The 7,647-nt window shown below is 38.4% G+C and overlaps 1 long non-coding RNA gene across 1 annotated transcript; it reads left to right on the forward strand.

Annotated features, from left to right (window-relative positions):
- The first annotated feature begins 5,298 nt into the window (after positions 1-5,298).
- LOC141277063 (uncharacterized) lies at positions 5,299-6,762 on the forward strand. The gene is made up of 3 exons (XR_012327745.1): positions 5,299-5,327; positions 5,739-5,818; positions 6,661-6,762. It is a non-coding gene; the product is annotated as an uncharacterized lncRNA (long non-coding RNA).
- The last annotated feature ends 885 nt before the right edge of the window (positions 6,763-7,647 follow it).

The following is a 7,647-nucleotide window of genomic DNA, read 5'->3' on the forward strand; positions in this document are numbered from 1 at the left end:
TTCTGATTTCCTCTTTGATTTCTTCAGTGATCTCTTGGTTATTTAGTAACGTATTGTTTAGCCTCCATGTGCTTGTGTTGTTTGTTTTTTTCCCTGTAACTGATTTCTAATCTCATAGCATTGTGGTCGGAAAAGATGCTTGACGTGATTTCAATTTTCTTAAATTTACTGAGGCTTGATTTGTGACCCAAGATGTGATCTATCCTGGAGAATGTTCCGTGTGCACTTGAGAAGAAAGTGTAATCTGCTGTTTTGGATGGAATGTCCTATAAATATCAATTAAATCTATCTGGTCTATTGTGTCAGTTAAAGCTTGTGTTTCCTTATTAATTTTCTGTCTGTATGATCTGTCCATTGGTGTTAGTGAGATGTTAAAAGTCCCCCACTATTATTGTGTTACTGTTGATTTCCTCTTTTATAGCTGTTAGCAGTTGCCTTATGTATTGAAGTGTTCCTGTGTTGGGTGCATATATATTTATAATTGTTATATCTTTTTCTTGGATTGATCCCTTGATCATTATGTAGTGCTGGACTGCAAAATTTTTATTGTCACATTTTCATTTAGCAGTTAAACCTCTTCTATTACAAGACAACAAATAACATCAGTATTTCCTCAGTAAATACCAGGGACCTGCATTGTTTTAGGCATTGAGATGTTACAAAGGAGAAATTAGACATGGTCCCTTAACTTCTGGTTTCTGAGATTTGACCAAAAAGATAAGACAACTTCACGGTGAAATCATTAGAGAGGTGGGCGGAAGGTCAACTAGAAATATGCTTAACAATTTTTATAATTAATGTAGACTTTTTAGAAGGCCAAATTTGAAAGGAAAATATTTTGTTAATTTTTTTATGTTCTTCTTAGCTTTGTTCACATTTATCATAATTTCATTATGCTTTTATTTCCATGCTTGCTTTTTTTGTTTGTTTGTTTGTTACATTGGGTCTTCATTGCTGCGTGTGGGCTTTCTCTAGTTGCAGCGAGCCGGGGCTACTCTTCATTGTGATGCACGGGCTTCTTATTGCGGTGGCTTCTCCTGTTGCACAGCACGGGCTCATGCATGTGGGCTTCAGTAGTTGTGGCTCGTGGGCTCTAGAACACAGGCTCAGCAGCCATTGTGCACAGGCTTAGTTGCTCTGCAGCATGTGGGATCTTCCCAGACCAGAGCTCGAACCCATGTCCCCTGCATTAGCAGGCAGATTCCTAACCATTGTGCCACCAGGGAAGTCCCTTGCTTTATTTTTTACTATGCCATATTCATTATGTTTTAAGAGGAGATGATGAGACCAAAGTGAAATGATGACCCCCAAAATTAGGTGACATAAATTTTCTCCAAGGAAAGAAGTCTTTCAATGACAACATTTGTGTTTTGAATTATACATCTATAAACAATTGTTAAAATCTTTGCATTACAATATTTGCTTATTTACTCATTATACGGAAACATTTCTTAGAGGGAGCTATGCAGGTTACATGAAGCCCATTTTACGTAAAAGAAAATGTATGCAAGCGGTCATGTGACTTCTCCAAATTCTCACCACGAGTCATAAAAGCAGAAATCAAGTCACCTGACTTAGTCTTTTGCTGTGTCCACTTCATGCTGTGTTCACTTATTTTAAAGCATGGCTACTTCAATCCATTTCCATATTCTTTTCATAGTTGATTATAGTTATACCTACAGTGGCTCAGGAAAATATCTGTCTTTTATGTGTCCAGCTTTCTCAAAGGATATTGACATTTTCACAGAACTTCAGAGCTGGAGGGTGTCTCTAAGATCTAGTCCAACACTCTCATTTTATAGATTAGGAATCTGAGGCCCAGAGTGGTTAAGAAGCTCCAAGAGAAGCTCCAAGGTAAACAGTGGTGTAAAAATGGATCTTATGAGAAAAGGTAAAAGGCACCAACATTGTTTCCTCAGAACAGCTAATTTAATACTGACCTCTGAGTATTAGAAGAATTATGATTCAGGAAGTTTAATAAGGACGTTTTTTACTTCTGTCTCTCTATACCAAAACAAAACAGAAAAAAAAATAAAAACAAGAGGGAATGAGTTTTGCTTAGACTGAGCAAAAAGAATGAGGATAAATATGAAAAAGAATTTTCTGGCAGCCAGGATGATTAAAAACTGAGATAGGAAACCTAGAGATATGGTTCACATACCACTCAATTCCCCTATTTAAGGTGTAAAAGTCAACGTTTTTTAGTATATTCACAGTTGTGCAACCATAAATATAATCCATTTTAGAACATTGTCATCAACTCAAAAAAACCCCATACCTTTTAGTTATCACTCCCTGTGGCCCCCTTTCTCCTAGCCATAGGCAGCCACTAATCTACTCTGTCTCTATAGATTGACCTATTTGGAACATTTCATGTAAGTGGAATCATATAGTATGTGGTCTTGTGTGACTGTCTTCTTTCCTTAGCATCATGTTTTCAAAGTTCATTTATGTCGTAGCATGTATCAGTTCTTCATTCCTTTTGATTGCCAAATAATACTCCATTGCATGGATATACCACATTTTGTTTATCTATTCATCTGTTGATAGGTATTTGAATTGTTTCCACCTTTGACTTCTGTGAATAATGCTGCTAAGAACATTCATGTGCAAGTTCTTGTGTAGACATATGTATCTATTTCTCTTGGGTATATACCGAGATGTGGAATGACTGGGTCAAATGATAACAATTATGTTTAACTTTTAAGGAACTGCAAGACAGTTTCCAAAGTAGCTGCACCATTTTTATTCCCACCAGCAGTGTAAGAGGGTCCCAATTTCTCCACATTCTCACCAACACTGTTATTATGACTTCTTGATTCTAGCCATTTTAGTGAGTGTGAGGTGGTATCTCACTGTGGTTTTGATTCCCACTTCCCTGATGATTAGATGTAGAGCATCTTTCTGTGTGTTTATTGGTGATTTGTATGTCATCTTTGGAGAAGGGTCTATTCAGATCCTTTGCTCATGAAAAAATTTCTTTTTGAAAGGTTAAGTGTAGATTAGATTCTTAATCTCTTGGTTGCTTCAGATCCAGTCCTCTATTACCTGAATTATATGAGTCCTAGTTGTATGAATTTGAATTGTACCAATTCTTTCTAGTTCCATGAATCTACAATTTGGAAGCATTTTCCTATCTTAAATTTGATTTTTATAGAATGGAAGGTGAAGGATAAAATGTAGCAAAAGGTCCCCACTTCCTGCAGAGATGAACTTTCGAGTTAAAAGAGCTATCAAGATGCATTTCGGGAAAGTCCTCTGTTGCAGTGGTAAGTCCTGCCAAACAGGCTTCCATATTGGTGCAAAACGTGGCCCAGAAATGAGCCAGTGGGCAAATGTGCTTAATTTCCCATGGCCTTTGAAAAAATAAACCCAGCTTTTGTCTGAATTACATTATGGGGTGATCCATCTTCAACCAGCCAAGAGCACAGCTGACTTGTTTCACCAAATGTATGATGTAGCATGAAGATATACATCCCAAGAAAAGCAATTCAGCAGGGTCTCAGTATAGACATGTTCATGAAGGGTGCAGCCTTGGGAGGGGAAGCCAGCGCTTTGCTTCCAGACCACTCCCTTCCTCTGAGTTATTATGTTGCTTAATTTAAAGATGAACATTTAAAATTTTTTTAATTATTTTTTAAGGTCTGCAGGCTCTACATTCCCCAAAATAAGGCTAACGATGGTAGGAAGGAAACAAGTATGTACCAGTTTGTGAGTGGGTAGATGTAGTGGTTTGAGATTTTAGGGTATAAAGGTATGACCTGGGGCAGGTGAAGCCACCACAGTTGATCACTTGAACACAGTATGAGCTCACTGAATAGTTAGGAAATAATGACAGGAGTTTTTCTTTTTTCAAAAACAAAAGACATTTGCATTATCCACCACTAACCTCCCCATCTCCATCTCAAATAGTAGTAAAATGGTGAAGGCTACATGAACAGCTTGAAGGATCTAAACCTATTGTTAACTAAAGAATGACACCATATCTAAGTAATCATTAGAAGGTTTACATCTTAAAAAGAAAAAGAAGAGATCATGGAGTTTTCTGATTATCCAAGATTCTCACAGCTCATCTGTGACTAACGTGGAATGTAAGGCAAATTAGGCTGTAAGGCAAATTAGGCCGTAAGGCAAATTAGGCCGTAAGGCAAAACCGTCCACCCCAGTTCTCCTATAGCTGATTTTCTAGCCTACCTTATCCACCATGATGCTCCTTACTCAACTGTTTTCCACCTGTTGTACCTGGTGATGAAGAGATCAATAGATATTCCCCATATTCCAGTCTTTGGTGTAGGTTTGAAATGTCCAAAGGTCAGCCAGGGCAGCTGAGGTCAGCCATCAACTGGTCAATTTCCCAGGGACTGAAGGAATGGCTGGAATTCATTCTTTTAATACGTTCATCATACATCTTACAATCAGTTTGTAACCATTCAGTCCTTGCCTCTTAACCTGCAAAACTTCTGGTTTTGGACTCTTGGTAGGATCCTTAAGCAAAACGCCATGAGGGTACCTCACTGCCATGACCCCTGCCCACCAGCCATAACGTAAGAACAAACAACACGTGATGGAAGTGAGGACAAAGAAGCAGGGAATTGCACCAAAGAACTTTCAGGATTTGCAGAGAGACCTTGAAAGTGCTTAGACCTCGTATTTTACCAAGAAAAAAACCAACCTTTGTAAAGGGATCTGCATGTGTCTTATGAAACAATTTCAGAAACCAAAAAGTTTGATTTTCATTAATTATCGATGAAAATTAAGAAACAGAATGAAGAAATATTAAATGTAGTGGTCATCAAGGACCAAGACAATGGAGGCCAAATCTGATAAATCAATATATCCTATAAGAACTTAAACAGACCGAAATGCCATAAACTTATTTAACAGGGAATTTCCTTCTGCTTCTATATAAATTTATCTTTGTCCGTTTGAGAGATGAGTTTCTGTTTTTAGTATTGAATAGTGGAATAGAATTGAAATCCTAGGTAAAGAAACTGAGTAGTTTCAAAGCTGAAGTTGCTGATACATTTGGGGTCCTAGTAACCCCCAACCACATGTTTTGAGTTCTCAAAGGCCAGAGCTCCTGTCCCTTCTGTGGCTTTGGGGACAGTTAGGTCAGCCGATAACATCTGAATGAACGAGCCACCTGGAAAGCTTGTATGGCAGGCAAGTTGAAGTGGGCCAGCAGCATGGCACTGCTGACCTGCAGCGGGTCACAATTGTAGTCAGAGGTCTCCATGGTGATGTTTCTGAGCCATGAGGTTGGAACTGTGGGATTAATGACATCCCACACTGGAGCAACTATAGTGCTGAGAATAGCTTGGACTAAGGTAAGTCATCCCCAGACCTGAGATTTAGATGAAAAAAACGTAAGAACTTATCAATCCACACTGAGGGACAAATTAGGGTGATTCTGGAGGGCAAGTCTTTCTGTGTGAGATCCTGGAGGGCCTTTTCCCTCTCTCACCATCCGGAGTCCCCATAGTGGTTCCGACGAGAGAGGAAAGGCCAGAAAAAATGATTCTGAGAACGGGACTAGACAGAGACCAAGAATGAAAGAATGCGAATTCAATGATTGCAAGTTGTTCCTTGATATTGTGTTTTAAATTAGCTGGTGACTGCCTCCGTGGACTTAAGGAAACATCACTTGATTAGAGTTGCTCCAAAAAATGTAGGCTATTGTCCTACTGATCTCAGTAGTCATTCTGAAAGAGTTAGAAATGAGTTTTTATTTCATTTAGGTGGTTCTGGAGAAAAACCTTTCCGGGACCCATGAATGGGCACAGCTGTTTTCCCTGATCAGGATCCTTGCAGCACCCAAGTAAGACTAAAACTAGCAGATATATTTTGTTCTGTCTCTGGCCCCTGTTAATTGCATTCTTTATTTCCTTTAAAACAAAAATCTCCTACTGTTTTCTTCTACAATTCTGATATTCATTTCTTGATCATTTCACCTTCTATTCACCCATGAATCAAAATCCAATCCACCAGGATTTTCTACCCCACTTTTCTACAGAAAAATAAGTACTTAAAAGCAGTTTGATTCTTTAATTTCTCAAGCGTCTCAAAATAAGTTCTGTTTAAAATCTTCAGAGTTCCCATCTTAGGCCTCTATACATTCTGGCTGTTTCCTCTCAGAGGCTGAGGACAAGTTATCTTAATTTTCTGGGACCACAGGAAATGGTAAATGAGGAAAAACATAATTCATTTTTATTGTGGGAAAACTAAATCACTAAGTAGTCAGAAGACTACTTACTTGATGGACTACCTTACTTAAATGCTTCTCTGAGAACTTAGCCCCCTAACTAGGTATAAAAAAGCCACAATTACAGAGAAAAGAATTAGATACAGGGGACTTGTCAATGGCAATGCTTTTATTATATAAAGTCTAATTTAGACCTTCCTAAACAGTTTTGCTTCATTGCTCTGTCACTTGTGTTTATATGTATATATGTTGGAACCTCCATAACACTAGCAGTAAGAGACGGCTTTGTGCCGGGGCATTGTGTCAGCATCTTAGCAGAGTTAAGCGTCTGGAACACAGTTAACCCCTAAATGAAAAATACCTAAGTGGCCAATTGTAAAGCTCATGCATGGGACTCTACTGAAAATATGCTCAGCTTTGCCTATTTCATATACCATTTAATGTCCTTGGTTATTTAGTCTCCAGAGCACATAGCAAACCAGATGATCAGAGCAGCTGACAAGTAGAGGCAGCTGTCATTTTACGTTGGCCGCTACAAGAAGTGGCAGCTGACTGACGGGAAGAATGGAAGAAGAAAAAATAGAAGAAGAAAAGAAAAAACTTCTAAAAAGCAGGCAGATATAAGACCTCAAATCCCAGAGACACAGAGCAGTTTTGTTTCAGGACAAGCGACTCTAAGTGGCCTCTGTAGTCATCTATTTCAACACAGTGCGATAATTGACTTAATTACCCTCAAATGTTGGAGCTGGAAAGATGCCCTTGGGATCTCGCCCAACTATCCCAATTTACAGGTGAGGAAATGGAGACCTAGGGAAGCACTGAGGGCCCAGGTCAGCATCACAGCTGGTTAGTGGTGGAGCTGTAGCTGGAACCAGTTTGATCCTGACCCCAATGTACTTTTTCTTGACAAAATGGTTGAAGCCTCATTGGTTAAAGATGAAGATCAAATGAGATTAAAATACAGAAGCTTAGCACAAACACAGAGAGATCAAAATCTCATTAGCTTATTATGAACTTTAAAATCTGATCTAAAAAATGGTTGAGCATTTTTAATATGAATCTTTTAAATAACGTTTCTCTTTCTGAAAAGTAATTTCCATGAAGCAGTCCATTCTTGGGCGCTAAAATGTCACCTCTCCAGAAAGGTCTTCCTTGACTACCCTATTAAAAATAGTACCTCTTTCACTTTCTATCTCCTTACCTTGGTTTAATATGTCTTATAACCTATCACCATATGAAATTATACACACACACACACACACACACACACACACACACACATACACACAGAAGACTGATTATAACAAACCTGATTTGTAACATATAATGGAATCCCTTTATAATGATGGTGTTTAGATACAAGTACCAATATTCCCATCTTAAGCTAAGTTCTATCAAGATTTGCTATCTGTAATTAGGTTTAAGAGGAAATATTTGGCCTGTGG

The sequence above is a fragment of the Tursiops truncatus genome, chromosome 18 (assembly GCF_011762595.2).
Source record: "Tursiops truncatus isolate mTurTru1 chromosome 18, mTurTru1.mat.Y, whole genome shotgun sequence".
Lineage (NCBI taxonomy): Eukaryota > Metazoa > Chordata > Mammalia > Artiodactyla > Delphinidae > Tursiops > Tursiops truncatus.